Consider the following 18,264-nt stretch of genomic DNA (forward strand, 5'->3'; position numbering starts at 1 on the left):
CACCCTGGAGGAGGAGGTGACAAAGTGGACTTCAGGATTGACAGACGTTCAGAAAGTGGAAGGCGGGCGTGCAGTGAGGGTGCAGGGGGAGGACCCACAGCTCCCAGTAAGAGGACTCAGCTCTGTTAAGAACAGCAGGAGGTGTGCACAGACAGGAAGAAGATACAAAAACCAGCAAGCGAGTGAGAGATACCCACATCCCACAAGGCCGTGCAGGTGAAAGCCGCATGGCATACCCAGTCAATCCACCCTCAGCACGCTGTCATTGAGGGACCCACCATCCCTCCTGGCGGTGGATGTGGAGGTGGGGAACCAGCGGGGACAGTGGGTAGGAGCACAGCTTGGCAGTGTGTACTGCCATGTCCAGCAGTCCCGCTCCAGGGGAAGAGACCCTGGTGGGAAACTTTGGCCTTAATTGATAATAGCTCAAACTGGGAAGAATCTGGAGGTGTATCAGGTGATCCATCCACAGTGTGCCCTCAGCCACACCAGGAGCAGAGTGCTGACACCTGCAACAATGTGGGGGCGGGGTCTAAGCATACTCTGCCCTGGAGAAGCCAGACACAACAGCCCATCACTGTCTGACCCCACCAAGCGGGGTTCTAGCAGTTTAGCTCCCAGTGGGGATTGCGCCCCGCTGGAACTGTTCAAGTTGATGGAAGTGTATTCAGTCTTGATTGTGGTAGTGACTGTACAAATGTGTGCATTTGCTCAGACTCATCAGATTGTATATTTAAAACGGGTGCATGTTTTCTCCGTCAGCCGCACTTCAGCACAGCTGTACAAGAGTTCACCGTGGTTCTTTCTCCTGCCCTGGTGCTGCACAGTGTTTCAGGCTGCGTGGGAGTTGTGACTTGTGTCTGTTTATTGGTTTGAAGTTCAGGTCTGCTGTCTCCTGTGTGTGAGACAAGAAGTTATTGTTGTGCTTGTGAAAGGTGGTTCCCACATCCCAGGGGCCACGAGCAGCCTGGTAGGGACTGCAGGTAACACCTGTCTGCTCAGGTGATGACCTCCGTTGTCTTCACTGGAGAGAGGAGATTGGGTGTCTGTGGGGGCTGTGCACTGAACTCCAGGTCTGCCGAGCCTTCCTCTGGGTGCGCTGGTTTTGGGGGTGGCCACGAGAAGACAGTCTCTACTTACAAGTCTTTAATAGTTGCTTTCTCCCCAAGTAATACATGCTCATCATGGAAAGTTTGATAAAGACAGAATAATGTGGGAAAGAAATGAGTAGTAATCTGTAGTTCTGTCACCAAGAAGTCTTTATAATTGTCCCTGATGTTGTCCCGAGTGTTGATGTTTCCCACATCCTTACCTGTTCTGTGGTCAGCACGACTTCAATGGATGGGTAGTGAGTTATCATTCGTGTGTTCATTCTCCAGGACTTACCGAGTGCCACCTCTGTGCCGGCACTGTCACCTGTGACGGGGGTGCTGCCGGAAGGGGAGCTCGTGCCCTTTCCCTGAAGCTCAGACACAGTGAGGCAGGCAGGTGTGGAGCGGAGCAGGGGTTCGGGTCTGGTTAGGGAGGCCTCTCTGAGGTGGGACAGAGAGCCCCTGAATGCTGGCAGAGGAATCTTCCAGACATCAGGCTGAGCTGGAGCTGCGTTCTGGTGGGGAAAGTGGTCATGGGTTGAAGAAGTGGCAGGCTTGCTGTGAGTGTGGTGGGGGTGAGTGTGGTGGGTGACGGGTGTGAGTGGGGGCAGTGTGCCGTTTCTCTCCTGCCTGTGCGGTGGCTCTCCCTGCCTGAATTTACCTGGATTTTACCCGTCTTCATGTGCGTGTCCTGAATGTCCTTTTCCTGTTAGTAGTGAGCACCTCTGGGATTAATTTTTGCATATAGTAAGGCGAGTTGGCCTTGGGAGGGTCCCAGAGGTGGCCTCTTGGTCCCCTCGCATCTCTGTCCTGGTGGGCAGTGAGCGCTCCCTCACCGGAGCAGGAGAGCGCTTGGCTCCTGGGTTCTCCTTGCCCTGGGCCTGCAGGGGGACTTTTCTGGCCAGGTTTGGGGTTGCTGCGACATGTCACTGCTTCTGGGGTCTGAGTGGAGGTGGCCAGGAAGTCCATTGCAGCCACACGGATGAGCTCAAGACAGTATTGCCGGTTCCGTTTCTGATGCAGCAGGTTTCGCCCATAAATGCTTTGATATGATGTTTGCCTTGCTCCTCTTGCACCGAGAACCTTGGATCCTGATGAAAGGAAGCATCTATGTACCTGGCATGTGCTACCATATACTTAGCTACGACAGTGAGACTCAGTGTAAGGTTCTTTGTGTGTTCAAACTCCCCGGAAATGATTCTCTGTGTGTGTAATGTTACCACTTGGATATACAGTTCACTTTTGTTGTTTTAGTTTCTATTTTCCATTTGTTTTAAAAGGTGAAGGTGAAGGGGTTAAGCAAAAACAACAACAACAAAACCCCCAAAACAGAGACAGATAACAGTATGGTGATTACCAGAAGGAAAGGTTAGGGGTGGTAGAAGAGGGTATGAGGGGATAAATGGTGATGAAAGGAGACTTGGGGTGATGAACACACAATACACTATACAGTATTGTAGTATTGTACTCCTGAAACCTATGTAATTTTATTAACCAGTGTCAACCCAATAAATTCAGTAAAAATGAAAAATAATAATTTTATGTTTTGAATCTGTGGAACATTACCATGGCACAAAAGCCAAATTTTCTAGATTCACTTTTGGTCTGTTCCCCCTCCGTCAGTACCTTCCCAGTGTTAAAGCACTTCAGTGCTTTCTGGGCCATCCTCTCCGGATGCATTTTGTAGACTGAAGCAGGTGCGAACATACACACCTTTGGTTCTTTTTCTTACACCAGCAGGGGCACAGACATCAGTGTGAAGCTTGATTTAAAAAAATATATATATTTTATTGATTTTAGAGAGGAAGGGAGAGGGAGAGAGAGAGATGGAAATATCAATGATGAGAGAGAATCATTGATTGGCTGCCTCCTGCATGACCCCCACTGGGGATTGAGCGTGCAATCCAGGCATGTGCCCCTGGCCGGAATCGAACCTGGGACCCTTCAGTCTGCAGGCTGACGCTCTATCCATTGAGCCAAACCAGCTAGGGCTGCAGCTTGAAGTTTTTGTTTATTAATCCTCACCTGAGGGTATGTTTCCATTGATTTTTAGAGAGAGAGAGGAAGGGAGTGTGTGTGTGGGGGGGAGATAAAGAGAGAAAGAGAAACATGACCAAGAGAGATACATATGGATGGCTTGCCTCCCACACTCGCCCCAACTGGAGGTGGGTCGGGCGTGGAGATTAAATCTGCAACCCAGATACATACCCTTGACTGGGAATCGAACCTGTGACCCTTTGGTGTGTGGGCCAATGCTCTAACCATTGATCCACCGTCTAGAGCCCAGTTGAGTTTTGAGAAGTGTGTGCACCTGTCTCTCCACCGTCACCATCAGACTCGATGTCCCTCTCCCCTGGAGGCCCTGCATGCCCTTGGCTGCCCATGTTCCCCGTGGGGCAGACCTTTCTGCCTTTTGCCCAGATTCTTTCTAGAATCTCACCTAAATGGCTTAAATACTGTGGATGTATCTGGCCTCACTCTGTGCATGTCACCGTATGCGGCAGTGATGTGTTTTTATGGTGAGAGCATCCATGTTTCCACACGTATCATCCACTCACTGTTGGGCAGGTGCTAAAGCTCCTGTGTGGACCCTCCTCTCTCGGGTGCACTTTAGGAGGAATGGCTGAGCTGCGTGGCAAGTGTGTGGTTAGCCTCGTCAGGAACCGCCAGCCCTTCTCCTAAGTGGCTTGGCAGTGCCCGAGGGTTCTGTTGTTCACCAGCACGTGCATGTTTCTCACGTAACGGGCATGGCTTAGACCAGGAGCACTCCCCCTTAGTGTATGGCCTGTGATTTTTCACAAGCACATACCCCGCAGACCTTTCCCCACAGCAAGATACAGAAACACTCTAGAGCCTCAGAATTCCTCTCGCCCTGGGTGGTTATCCGTCTCCACCCTCATCCCAGCACCCAGTGCTGCCCTGTCACAGGTTTTATGTTAGTCCTCATCTGAGGATATTTTTCCATTGATTTTTAGGGAGAGTTGAAGAGAGAGGGAAAGACAGAAACGTCAATGTGAGAGAAACACATCTATAGGTTGCCTCCTGCCTGAGCCCCAACCAAGGCCCGGTGGGGAAGAAGCCTGCAACCAAAGTACATGCCCTTGAGCGGCATCAAACCCGGGACCCTTCGGTCCGCAGGCCAGTTCTCTATCCACTGAGCCAAACTGGCTAGGGCTGTCACGAGTTTTATGTAAATGAAACGATTCAACCGTACTGCTTCCTGTCTGGTTTCTTGCACTTAGCAGGGCTTGTGTGAGATTTCTATAGTTGTGTTGAGAGTCTGCGCCTTCTCACCGTGGAGGAGGATTCCATGCTGGTGATGGACTGACTGCTGGTTCCATCCAGCCCCCAGCTTTGGGTTGTTTCCAGCTCTGGCTGTTGTGAACAATGCTTTTGAGAAACATCCCTGTGAGCCTCGTGTGGACCTAAGTTTTCCTTTCTCTTGGGTAGACCCAAGGAGTGGGTTGTTGGGTACAGGAGTGCCTGTGCTCTTCCCACTAACAGTGTGTGCCAGCTGTTTCGAGTCCTCACCCAACGTCCAACGTTACTGTGGTCAGTCTTTAATTTTAGCCATTTTGGGCTGTAATGCTGGCCTAATGATTTTCTTTAAAATTTAAATTCTTTATTGTTGAAAGTATTACATATGTCTCCTTTTTCCCCCATTGACCTCCCCCCGGCTGCTCCCGTCCCCCAGCACATGCCCTACCCCCCTACTGTTTGTGTCCATTGGTCATGCTTATATGCATGCATACAAGTCCTTTGGTTGATCTCTTATCCCACCCTCTCCCAACCTCCCCTGCCTTCCCTCTGAGGTTTGAAGGTCTCTTTGATGCTTCTGTATCTCTGGATCTATTTTTGTTCATCAGTTTACGTTGTTCATTATATTCCACAAATGAGTGAGATCATGTGATACTTATCCTTCTCTGACTGGCTTATTTCGCTTAGCATAATGCTCTCCAGGTCCATCCATGCTGTTGCAAATGTTAAGAGTTCTTTCTTTTTTACAGCAGCGTAGTATTCCATTGTGTAGATGTACCACAGTTTTCTAATCCACTCATCTGCTGATGGGCACTTAGGCTGTTTCCAAATCTTAGCTATTGTAAATTGTGCTGCTATGAACATATGTCCTTTCTGATTGGTGTTTCTGATTTCTTGGGGTATATTCCTAGAAGTGGGATCACTGAGTCAAATGGGAGCTCCATTGTTAATTTTTTGAGGAAACTCCATTCTGTTTTCCACAGTGGCTGCACCAGTCTGCATTCCCACCAGCAGTGCAAGAGGGTTCCCTTTTCTCCGCATCCTCTCCAGCACTTTTGATTTGTTGATGGTAACCATTCTGACAGATGTGAGATGGTACCTCATTGTTGTTTTGATTTGCATCTCTCAGATGATTAGTGATTTTGAGCATGTTTTCATATGTCTCTTGGCCTTCTGTATGTCCCCTTTTGAGAAGTGTCTATTTAGGTCCTTTGACCATTTTTTTGATTGGATTCCAGTGGGGTTTTAATTTGCATTTCCCCAAAGACTAATGATGAGCATCTTTTCATGCCCTTATTTTTTACATATCTTTTGTGAAACGTCTATTTAAATCTTCTGCCTGTGTGTTTAAATGGGTTCTTTTTATTATTATTGATTTGATAAGAGTTTTAAAAACATATTCTGGATACAAGTCCTTTATCAGATAGAATTGTTTTATAATTTTTTTTAAGTCTGTGCCTTTTTTTTAAAATTAATTTTTTACAGAGAGGAAGGGAAAGGTATAGAGAGTTAGAAACATCGATGAGAGAGAAACATAGATCAGCTGCCTCCTGCACACCTTGCACTGGGGATGTGCCCATAACCAAGGTACATGCCCTTGACCGGAATCGAACCTGGGACCCTTTAGTCCACAGGCCGACGCTCTATCCACTGAGCCAAACCGGGTAGGGCATAAGTCTGTGCCTTTTTATTCAAAGAGCAACTTTTCAATTTTAAGGAAGTCTGGTTTATCATTTTCTTTCTTTCAGAATTTATGTTGGGTCACATCAAAGAGATATTTGCCTAACTCCAAGCACAAGTTTTCCTTTAGAATTTTTATGGTTTTAGTTCTCACTTGATCCAATTTGAGTTAATTTGGGGATAGTTGTAAGGGAGGGGGAGTTGAGATTCATTTTCTTTCCTACAGGATATCCAATTGTTCCAGCCCTGTTTGTTGAAAACACCTTCTGTCTCTTTGAATTTGCCTGTCACTAAAAAAAAAATGTTTATGTTTATTTTTAGAGAGAGGAAGGGAAAGGGAGAGAAACATTGATGAGAAAGAAACATCACATCAATCATCTGTCTCTTGCACACCCTCTATTGGGGATCTAGCCCACAACTGGGCATGTGTCCTGACTAGGAATCGAACCAGCAACCTCTCGGTGTACTGGACGATGCCCAATTCACTGAGCCACACCAGGTGGCCTCTCCTGACACTTTTATTTTATTATTATTATTAATATGTATTTTTATTGATTTCAGAGAGGAAGGGAGAGGGAGAGAGAGATAGGAACATCAGTGGTGAGAGAGAATCATTGATTGGCTGCCTCCTGCATGCCCCCTCTTGGTGATTGAGCCCGCAACCCAGTTATGTGCCCTTGACCGGAATTGAACCCGGGACTCTTCAGTCTGTAGGCCAACGCTCTATCCACTGAGCAAAACCAGCTAGGGCTCTCCTGCGACTTTTATTGAAAATCAGTGGACCTTGGGTGTGTGTATCGAGTTTCCGGACTGCGGAACAGAACCTGATCCTTGTAGCCCTTTGGAGGAAGGCCTGGACTTAGACTGAGCCTCTCTTCTTTTTCAGAAGTGTGTGGGGGCTACTTGGGTCCTTATATTTCCATATAAGTTCTAGAATCAGCTTGCCATTTTCTACAAAATCCCAACATCTTGTCTGGGATTGTGTTGAATCTGTATATTAGATTTATGATATTGACATCTTTTAAAAATATATATATTTTATTGATTTTTTACAAAGAGGAAGGGAGAGGGATAGAGAGCTAGAAACATCAATGAGAGAGAAACATAGATCAGCTGCCTCCTGCACACCCCCCACTGGGGATATGCTCGCAACTGAGGTACATGCCCTTGACCGGAATCGAACCTGGGACCCTTCAGTCCGCAGACCGACACACTATCCACTGAGCCAAACCGGTTAGGGCGATATTGACATCTTAACAGTATTGAGTTTTCTGATCCATGAACATGGTAAGCCTCTCCATTTACTAGTATTTGGGTCTTTCAGAGTTTCTACCAGCATTGTTTTATAGTTTTCAGTGTTTGTCCTTTGCATGTTTTGTGAACTGGATCCTTAAACAGTCATATTTTTATGTTATATAAATGGTATTTTTAAAAATTGAAATTTCCAGTTGTTGCTAACATTTAGAAATACAATCTCTTTATTAAGTCTTTTTATTTAGTTTTTAATCTTTATTGTTCAGATTATTGCAGATATTCCTCCCCCCCCCCCCCCATAGCTACCCTTCACCTGGTTCCCACCCCACTCCAGGCCATCCCCGCCACCCCACTGACCTCGTCCATAGGTGTAAGCTCTTTGTCCAATCTCTTCCTGCACCCCCCACAACCCCTTTTCCCTGAGAATTGTCAGTCTGCTCCCTTTCCATGCCCCTGGTTCTATTACATTCACCAGTCTGTTCTGTTCATCAGGTTTTTTATTCATTTGATTTTTAGGTTCACTTGTTGATAGATATGTATTTGTTGTCACTTTGTTCATAATTCTTTATCTTTACTTTTTTCCTTCTTCTTCCTCTTCTTAAAGAATACCCTTCATCATTTCATATAATACTGGTTTGGTGTTGATGAACTCCTTTAGCTTTTTCTTATTTGTGAAGCTCTTTATCTGACATTCAATTCTAAATGATAGCTTTGCTGGGTAGAGTAATCTTGGTTGTGGGTTCTTGCTATTCATCACTTTGAATATTTCTTGCCACTCCCGTCTGGCCTGCATGGTTTCTGTTGAGAAATCCGCTGACAGTCATATGGTTACTCCCTTCTAGGTAACTAACTGTTTTTCTCTTGCTGCTTTTAAGATTCTCTTTGTCTTTTGCCCTTGGCATTTTAATTATGATGTGTCTTGGTGTGGTCCTCTTTGGATTCCTTTTGTTTGGGGTTCTGTGTGCTTCCTGGACTTGTAAGTCTATTTCTTTCACCAGGTAGGGGAAGTTTTCGGTCATTATTTCTTCAAATAGGTTTTCAGTATCTTGCTCTCTAGACTCTTCTCCTGGCACCCCCGTAATTCTGATGATGGTACGCTTGAAGTTGTCCCAGAGGCTCCTTACACTGTCTTCATATTTTTTTATTCTTTTTTCATTTTGCTTTTCTGGTTGGGTGTTTTTTTGCTTCTTCGTATTTCAAATCTTTGACTGATTCTTGGGATCCTCTAGTCTGCTGTTGAATCTCTGTATATTATTCTTTATTTCAGTCAGTGTATGCTTAATTTCTGATTGGTCCTTTTCCATATCCTTGAGGTCTCATTAAATTTCTCGGAGGTTTCTAGAAGATTCTTGAGTAACCTTATAACCGTGGTTTTGAACTCTATGTCCAGTAGTTTGCTTTCATCCATTTCTTTCATTTGTGACTTGTTTCTTTGTCTCCGCATTTTGGCTGCTTCCCTGTGTTTGTTTCTATGTACTGGGTAGCTGCTAAGTCTCCTTGAGTTGATAGAGTGGCCTTGTGTGGTAGGTGTCCTATAGGGCCCAGTGGCTCAGCCTCCCCAGTCACCTGAGGTGGACGCTCTTGGTGCACCCCTTTGTAGGCTGTTTGCACAGTCTTGTTGTAGTTAACCCTTGATTGCTGTTGGTATCACTGGGAGGAATTGACCTCCAGGCCAGTTGGCTGTGATGACCAGCTGTGTCTACACTGGAAGATCTGTTGCACAGGAGACACCCTTATGGTGCAGGACTTGCTTCAGTGGGGCTTTGGTGCTCACTAAGTTTGCCCCTTAAGTGTGTCACTTATGGATGTGAAGAGTTGTAATCTGGTATGGTCTCACTGTGACCACTGAGTACACTGGCTATTGGATCTCCAAGGAGGTGCAAGGTCAGTCACTGTCTGGGGCTGTCCAGCAGGAGCTACAGAGAGATCTGCAGATTCCTCCTCTTTGTATGGGGTTTGGAAGTGCCCAGACGTGGCCCAGCTGTGAAGCAAGGCAGGCTGCTGCTGCCAGGCCTTGGGCCTTCTTTTGGAAGCTCTGGGGCTCTCTGACCCAGCTGCAGTTTGACAGGTTTTAGGTGGAGAAAGGACAGGCCATTCATATGCAAAAGCCACTGCGCACAGCTTGGGTGGGGTTGTAAATTGGGTGGGGTGGGGTCTCTGGGAATCACCAGGGCCGAGCAAACAGCAATGGCTGCCAGTCATCCCTGAACCGGAGAAGTCCCGGGTCTCCGCGTCCTGTGCCCCTGTGCAGGAACAATGATCGCTGTGAGCACCTCTGAGAGAAAGCAGCCCTCGCATTCCTGTCCCGATGCCAGACAGTCCAGTTTCTCCCTGTATGTGTCTGGGTCCCCTGGAGTCTCGCCTGGAACTGGAGTTCAGACCAAGCAGGAGCTTGTATCTCCCTCCCGATTAAAAGAGCAGCACATCCAGGTGCCAGCACTTTCCGCGCCTCTGCACCTCTTACCAGTCTCACTGCGCTTTCTTCACTTCTCTAGTTGTAGAACTTCCACTCAGCCAGCTTTCCCGCGGTTTTGGGTGGTAGGTATCCTGCCTTTTAGTTGTAATTTTGATGTGGTTGTGAGAGGCAGCAAGTATAGGTGTTTACCTATGCTGCCATCTTGGTTCTCCTTTTTTTAAGTATTGACTTTAAATCCTGTGACCCTGCTTAACTCACATATTGGGTCTTGTAGCATTCTTAGGATTTTTCTATAAAAACAAGCTTAGTGTCTGCAGCACTTTATCCTTCCTGGTTTGCATCGTCTGTCCTCTAATTTCTTGTTCTTGTTGCACTGCCTGGCTGAAACCCCCAGTGCATGTGAAACAGAAGCAACGAGAAGGGACGTGTGTGCCTCTTTTCCCATCTCTTTTGTTAGGTCTGGGTTTTCAGAGATGCCCTTTGTTAGTGAGGTGAGGACTTTCCTTCTCTTGCTAGTTGGTGAAGGTTTTTTTGTCACAAATGATGTCTGATCTTGTCATATGCCATCCTATGTAATAAAAGGCCAGGGACCATAAGCGTAACGACTGGAATGACTGCTGGACCAGTTGCCATGAAGTGCACTGACCACCTCTTGGTCCTCCCGCCCCCGCCCGTTCCTCCCCGCCCGCGAGCGGCGGCGGGGTGGGACTGGGGACTGGCGACTCGTGAGCGGGCTGAACGGCTGACCTCTTAGTCCCTCCAACTGGCCCGCAGGCTCCGATGGATCAGTGATGGTGAACGGGGGAACCGGGATGGGTGGCGGGAGGACCAGGCTGGCTGTCAGGCCATTGGAATCCCCAACTCATCCCTGGCTGCTTGGGGGCTCAGGTCGGTGGGAAAGTGGGCGCTGGTGACTTCACCTCCACGTGTGCACAGCTGCTCGGGGGCTCAGGCCGGCGGGAATGCTGGTGCCTGCGACTTCACTTCGATGCGCGTGTGCCGGGCCGGCTGCTGATGGAACGCGCTGTCCGCTCAGGGCCACTCACGCAGGCGCCGCCGCCGCCGCCGCTGCCGCAACCACCGCTACTGCCGCTGCGGCTTGCAGCGCTGATGGAAGCTGCGGGCGTGTCTGTGACCTACCCACCCCGGCGGCGGAGGCGGTGTTGGGCCTGGGGACTGGCGAACGGGCAGAAGATGGTCCTGATTGCAGGCTAGGCCTAGGGCCCCTACCTGCACGATTTCGTGTGCTGGGCCTCTAGTTGTTCATATATGATGCTCACGTGATTGTTCTCTTTTAGTCTACCATGGTGAGTTTTCAGAAATTGTACTCTAGACCTGTTCATTGAAAATGTCAGCCTGCGTGGCAATGTGTGATGCCAGCAAGGACCTCCTCCTGTCCTCATGCTCATTCTTCGGTGGGTGCCTGTGCGTGCACCTGTGCACTGTGGTGAGGTTCTTCAACACAGCACCTGAGGACCTCTAGGGGACCTGCAGCTTTAACCGCGGCGGCCCTAAGTCCCATCAAGACAGAGTGTTGTCTATGAAATGATAAGTGAGGTGTCCTCGCGGCCGAGGTTTGGGCCACCCCCTTCTCTGACCCCTGCCCTGGGCTTTGCTTGCGTGACGTTGGCAGGTGTGGGGTGGGATACACACCGGAAGGCGGGAGGAAGACGGGAGGGGTCTGCCAGTCGTGGGCTTTGTGTGTGTGTGTTTTTATTTTTGTTTTAATCAGCTATTTCAGATATCTTGTCTAACCTTTAGTATTTGGAAGCATTATAGTATAGAAAAATAATTCTTCTTTTTATTTATTTATATATTTTATTGACTTTTTACAGAGAGGAAAGGAGAGGGACAGAGAGCTAGAAACATCGATGAGAGAGAAACATCGACCAGCTGCCTCCTGCACACCCCCTACCGGGGATGTGCCCGCAACCAGTGTACATGCCCTTGACCGGAATTGAACCTGGGACCTTTCAGTCCGCAGACCGACGCTCTATCCACTGAGCCAAACCGGTTTCGGCTAGAAAAATAATTCTTTATGTGTGCATCAGCCAGGTTGACACTTGCTTCTTATTTTTCTGGGCTGTTTGCCTTACTCTGATTGGTCGTGTTTGGAGTTGGCCTGAGGGGTGTGGTTTGCACATCAGATAAAAAGGCACTATACTGTTGACTATTTGGGTACTTTTCCTGTAATGATGCTGTGCCCAGGCCTTCTGAGGTGACATCTGAGTGTGTGTCCCCGAGGGAGGCTCCCTTCAGCCCGCCCTCATGGACAGGGCATAAATGGGCCACCAAATGGTGATTTTAAGAAAAACACATAATGCACACTACTAGGTAGGGCACTTTTTATTACCAGTATTATTACATGACAGAAAATGATTCTCACATTTTGGGCTATTTTAAATTATGTGTCTATATCAGAAAGCAAATCTGAATTAGTTTTAGACTTTTACGTGAAGAAGCCATTCTGTGTAGTTTTCGGTGACATCTGTGGCCTTGATGCCATTTGCTGCATCTGTTCCATGGAGGCACTAAGGGCACACAGGCCACTGGCCCCTAGTGCTTGGAGGTGTGGGTGTGGGTCCTCTGCTACAATGCTGCTCACTGTCTGCCTGGTGCCCCTGTGGCCTGTCACCCCGAGCTCCACCACTCCTCCACCCCCCCGGCATACTGTCGTCCTCTGCCTGGCCAGCCCCACACGCCCACGTCTTCTTCACGCATCCATAGCACTCTGTTCTCCCCGCTTGTCCCGATTCTGGCTGATCCCTGGCCACCTACAGTCCTCTGGTTGATGAAAGTGTTTTCTCTCTGACTGTCAGGGCCTGGAGGTCAGGGGCCATGCTCAGGACTGAATGACTGAGACTGTGTGTGCCTGGGGGTACGAGGTCCTGGGGTACCGAGATAGCAGGGTTCTTGCCACTAGGGACTCATCACCAAGCCCCAGCATAAAAGTCAGGCAATGGGACTGCACGTGCTTGCCTTGCCCACACCTCCCCTGCCCCCACCCCAAACCCCGCTCCTGCCACCTGAGTATTCGTCCCTTGAGAACAAAGCATGTTCTGGCTTGTTTGTATTTTAACAAATTTCAGGCTCATACAAAAGGCCTCCAGGGAACAGCTCTGTACTCTCCCTGATTCACCTGTCCTGACCATTTTATCCAAGCGACTTAATCCATAGCTGACATGGGTGGGCGTTTGCGGGGTCCAGCCTGTGCTGGTATGTGCTATTGGGGTCGTTAGGCAAAAGGCCATGTGGCTTCCACATCCTCAATGTGCAGCGAGCGCACCGTGGGGACGGGCGTCAGGTGGTCTTGAGGAGCTTTCGGTGGTAGTTCACGACAGCGCTGCGTCCAGCACCAGCTGCTTCCACACTCACTCACACCCACTCACACTCACTCAGCCCCTCACCCACTGACACCCACTCACACTCACCTACATTCAGTCTAACTCACCCACCACATTCACATTCACACTCACCCACCTTCACACACACATTTTCACACACACACACTCATAGTCAAATACACTTTCACTCTCACATGAATCGTATATTACATGTAAGCACATTTTCGCATTGATAATTTTGTGATCTTAGCAAAGTGACTACTAGTCATTAAAGCTAACTTATACTTGAAGAGAACTTAGGAGCTGACGTGTGTGGGGAGGTGTCAGGGCCCAAAGCAGCCCTGGGGGGGGGGGGGATGAGGGCTGGAAACAGCTACACGCCGGCAGTGAGGACAGAACCCTGTGCTGTCGCCAAGGTCACCCTGAGTGCTCTCCCCTGAGCAGGGGTGGAGGCTGGAGCAGGCCCTGCCTGGGGGTCCTGGGTCCACTTCTGGAGCCTCAGCCGAAGCAGTGGCAGCACTGGCCACACTGTGGAGGTTGTGGCCGTGACACATGGACAGCCCAGTCACCCCCTGCCTGACTCTGCGAGTTGCAGGGGGCTGTGGTTTCTGCCTGAGCAGACTGGTCACAAACCGTGGCAGGGCCACTGAGGTGGAGAGTGAGGGGCCCTGCAGCCATTGGGGGATGAGAGGGAGGGGCCGGAGCACTTCTCTTCCCGGTCGCTCAGTGGGTGACGTGACGTGTGCTCACCACTGTGTGCCTGGCACGATGTGAGTTGTAAAGGTGAAGTTAGTGGGTTTTGGTAAACCAGTGCAGAAGTGTATTTGCCAAGTACACTGTATCCCGTTCTGAAGGCACAGAGCTGAGGAGGACAGTCTGGTGGGAAGGACTTTGTGGGCTGAGGGTGGCTGTCCTCCTGGTCTCATGGGTCTGTCCAGACTCCTCCTCCCGTCCCCATAGCGACATCTTCGAAAGCCCCCGTGGGCAGTTAGGACTCCGCGGGGCAGCCTCAGAACAAGTTCTCCATGTATTTCAGGCAGTGCCTCGTGCTCTCTGCTCCAGTCCCTCCCTGGCTGCTTTGGGATCAGCGTCAGAGTTCAGGGGGACAGCTTCCTTCTGCCCATGTTCAACTGCAGAGGCCTTGCCTTCTGTACCATTGTCTTTGCAGATTCTCTGCCGTCTGACCGGCGACAGCCTAGGGACCTTCAGGGGGTGAGGGTGAGTGCAGGGGTCTGGTCCCTGCTCCTGTCATTATGCCTGGGCCATTTTCCCAGGTGATGTGCCCTCCCAGGGCTGGGGGAGCCCCTGAACCACCTGTGAGAACAGTATGTGTGAGGGGCTGTGGCAGGTAAGCTTATGCTGATGCGCGTGACGTGGGATTCTTCCAGGTGGAGGCCCAGGCAAGTCCAAAAATGCCTGGCCACTGTGCAGTGCAGCTGGGCTGACCTAGATTTTCATTCCGGATACAGTAAAACATTGGCATGAGAAGGGTCAGGAAAGCTGTAACTGGGTGAGAACACTCGAGTGTTCCTTGAAATCTGGTGAGTCAGGGAGGGGAGGGTTCGTTCAGTCCTTAAGACATAGTGCTCATGCTTGGGTGAAGATGGGGGTGGCCTGGTGGCCTTGGGCTGCCCGCTGCTCTGCTGGGGCCACGCTGGCCTCCCAAACAGGTGGTTGTCAGGGCCCCGTTGTACCAGTGAGCAGCTGGCGCAGCTCGCACAGCTCAGTCTTGGCCCGCAGTGTCGCCTCTCTGACTTCGGGAGGAGGGTGTGATGCTGCACAGGTACCTTTAAAACTGGAGCTTTCCTGATAACATGAGAGGGAAACCAGTCTGAGTTTTCATCAAGAAGATCATTAAAAATACATTTTGGATGAAATTTGTAGCCACTGAAAAGTGTTTTTGAAGAATGTAGAATGACATGGAATTACTTATGATATAAGAAGTAAAAAGAAGCCCGGCCAGTGTGGCTCAGTGGCTGTCGACCTATGAACCAGGAGGTCATGGTTTGATTCCTGGTTGGAGCACATGCCCTGGTTGTGGGCTTGGTCCCTATATGGGGCGTGCAGGAGGCAGCCAATCAATGATTGTCTCTCATCATTGATGTTTCTCTCTCTCCTCCCTTCCTCTCTGAAATCAGTAAAAACATGTTTAAAAAAAAAGAAGTGAAAAGAAGAAAATAAAAAACAGAACATCAACAAAACGACCTCGGTTTTCTTCACAGTTATCAAAGCACACACGGTAATGTGAACGCTGGACAGAGTGGAGAAACTGAGTGCAGCCCTAGTACCAAAGGGCATGGGGTTTCAGGAGGTTCTGATTCCTCATTTCTTGTTTTCTGTCGTGAACAAAACGAAACCCTGTTGTTTTGTGTCTGCTTGATCGGGGTGCATCCTGAGTACTCCTCGTGGAGATGGGCTGCTCTGGTTTCAGGTGGCCCGAGTACAGAGGAGGGAGACAAGGAAGGCTGCTGTGGGCTGAGGGAGGGTGGCCGGGCGGAGGGTGGCTTGGTCAGGCAGCAGAGCCCCAGGCCACACTCCGACATCCCTGTTAACTGCCTTTGTTTGGGAACTGACCTGGAGTCGGCCTCATTGGTGGGAAGATGAATCTGAAGGCTCCTTTGAAGTTGAAGTTGTTTACTGTGTGAGGTGTGGCCTTCTCCTTCCCAATTTAAAGGTTGGAAGAATACGGCCATGGTATACAGCCCTCCTTGGTCATTGTTGAAGTGAAACCCAGAGGGAGGGTATGTGTGGAGCCGGAGGCACGGGGTGTGCCAGCCTCTGCCCTGGGTACTCTGGGAGCAATCACTCTGCCGCCGCCTTGGTGGCCCATCTGTACGGTGGGAGTGGGCCAGGTTCCTTCCCGATGGAGTCGGACGGATGCGTGTCCCCAGCCAGGAGGTGTCTGTGAACTCAGGCTATTGCTTCTTCACAGCCTTTTCTCCAACATTCTTCAGTTACATTTTGAGGCAAAGTTGTGTTTCTTTGCTTTTGCATGAATAGATACTGTACTAGTATGCTATGCGTCTGTTTGAAATGAGTGATTATAATCAGTTCACAAGATCCCGAGCTGTGATAATGTCATTGAAACATGCATTGAGGCAGCTGTTGGTGTTCAGATGCTCCCCAGGCCATCACAGTGTGTCTGACTTTTGCCTGTGATTGTGATTCATTGTATCTAGGGAAGGCAGAGGAAAGCACACCCATTACAGCCTACAGGCCTACCACCCACGAATGCAAACAAACTTTTTTCCCCCTAAGGAGCCACAAGTTTGCCGTCAGGTTAGAGCCGTGGTTGGCAAACTGTGGCTTGCGAGCCACATGCGGCTCTTTGGCCCTCTTCCACAAAATACCACCGCCTGGGCGAGTCTATTTTGAAGAAGTGGCGTTAGAAGAAGTTTAAGTTTAAAAATTTGGCTCTCAAAAGAAATTTCAATCGTTGTACTGATATTTGGCTCTGTTGACTAATGAGTTTGCCGACCACTGGGTTAGAGCAATTGTTTCTACAGCCTCCTGCATTGCCTGTATGTTCAGTGGCATTTGTCATTTCTCTTGCTTATCCACTCACAGATATCCTATATAATAAAAGCCCAGCGACCGAACGGCGGAACGACCAGAAAGAGTCTACCTGTTACTGTGATGTGCACTGACCACCAGGGGGCAGATGCTCAACGCAGGAGCTGCCCCTGGTGGTCAGTGCACTCCTACAGCAGGAGCAGCCACTCAGAGGGCGGGTCCACAGCTGCTAGGCTGACTGGGATGAGTGGCCATGCCCCCCCACAGTGCACGAATCCTGTGTACCGGGCCTCTAGTATATATATTAGAGGCCTGGTGCACGAAATTCGTGCACGGGTAGAGTCCCTAGGTGGTTCTTTTGGATCAAGCCTTGTAGGTGTGAGTCCAGGGAGAGGCCTGTTTTTTCTGGATGACCTGATGGGTGTTGAAGGAGCCAGAGCCCAGCGCCTTCAGAGGCTCTTCTCAGCCTCCGTTCAGACTCAGGAGGGTGTGATGCCCACAGGACACCCTCACCCTGGTATTTCCTTTCCCAAGGGCACCCTTTTCAGCTGTGCCCGAGGGGAGGATGGGGCTTGGCCAGTGGTGTGCTGAGGCCCCACCAGAGGAAGAGTGCAGATTCTCCTCCGAAGCTCCATCATTGATTCTCATGGAATTAATGTGAACTTAGACACTTGTGTTATGTGTCTGATGGCGTCTGTGCTATGACTGCTGCTGGTTTTTGAAGCTAAAATTAATGCTAAACCTGCATGATTGGATTTACTTTCCAGTAATGGAGCTCAAGCATGTGCTGTGTGAGTGGTTCTCCCTGTCCGTCTGTGTTGTGGGGCCCCCTCCTGGTCAGCCATGGGCACCATGCTGCCCACACCCAGAGAGGTGAGGTGCCTGGGTGCCACGGGGTCCATGTGCTGGAGGGGAAGTTTGTTTGGGGTTTCATAGGACAGGTCCCAGCTGCCCCTGGTCACAGGACCAGTGGGGGCAGGGCGGAGGGACCTGTCTTGGGCAGAGCTGGGGTCTGCGGCTCCAGCGGGACCTCTGACCTCTCTTCGACACCACTGCCTCGTGAGCACTTGGCAATCTGTGTCGGGGAGAGGGTGTGCCTGTGGGGACTCTTCCAGGCCCTCAGCGTCCCCGCTGGCTTCCTCCTTTCGAGTGGGTGCATGCTGAGGCCAGTGTGGGGTGGCTGTGGGGCAATAGTGGGGCTGGCAGAGCCGTGGTGCCTGGCTTACTCACAGAAGGAAGGCTTGGTTGCCCTTTTTTTTTAAAAAATATATATATATATGTGTGTGTATATATATATATATATATATATATATATATATATATATATATGTTTTTAATTGATTTCAGAGGAAGGGAGAGGGAGAGAGAGAGGGAGAGAGAGAGAGAAACATCAGCGATGAGAGAGAATCATTCATTGTTCGGCTGCCTCCTGCATGCCCCACACTGGGGATTGAGCCCGCAACCTGGGCATGTGCCCTGACCGGGAATCAAACTGTGACCTCCTGGTTCATAGGTCCACACTCTACCACAGAGACACACTGGCTGGGCGTCATTCGGTTGCTCTTTGAATCCATGAAACTGCCCTGTGCGTGTCCTTGTCCTGTGCACCGTCTGGCAGGCAGCAGGCATGTCAGAGTCCGGTGACTCCATGTGTCACCACAGGTCCCATTTCTCCTCAGAGCCGCTGGGCCTCCCCATAGAGCCACTG

At 49.7% G+C, this 18,264-nt stretch overlaps 1 protein-coding gene across 2 annotated transcripts in view; it reads left to right on the forward strand.

The window, feature by feature from the left end:
* The window catches only part of TAF4 (TATA-box binding protein associated factor 4), a 60,311-nt gene that overhangs the window by 15,291 nt on the left and 26,756 nt on the right, over positions 1-18,264 (forward strand). The window lies entirely within an intron of this gene.

This window comes from Cnephaeus nilssonii (genome assembly GCF_951640355.1).
Source record: "Cnephaeus nilssonii genome assembly, chromosome: 11".
NCBI lineage: Eukaryota > Metazoa > Chordata > Mammalia > Chiroptera > Vespertilionidae > Cnephaeus > Cnephaeus nilssonii.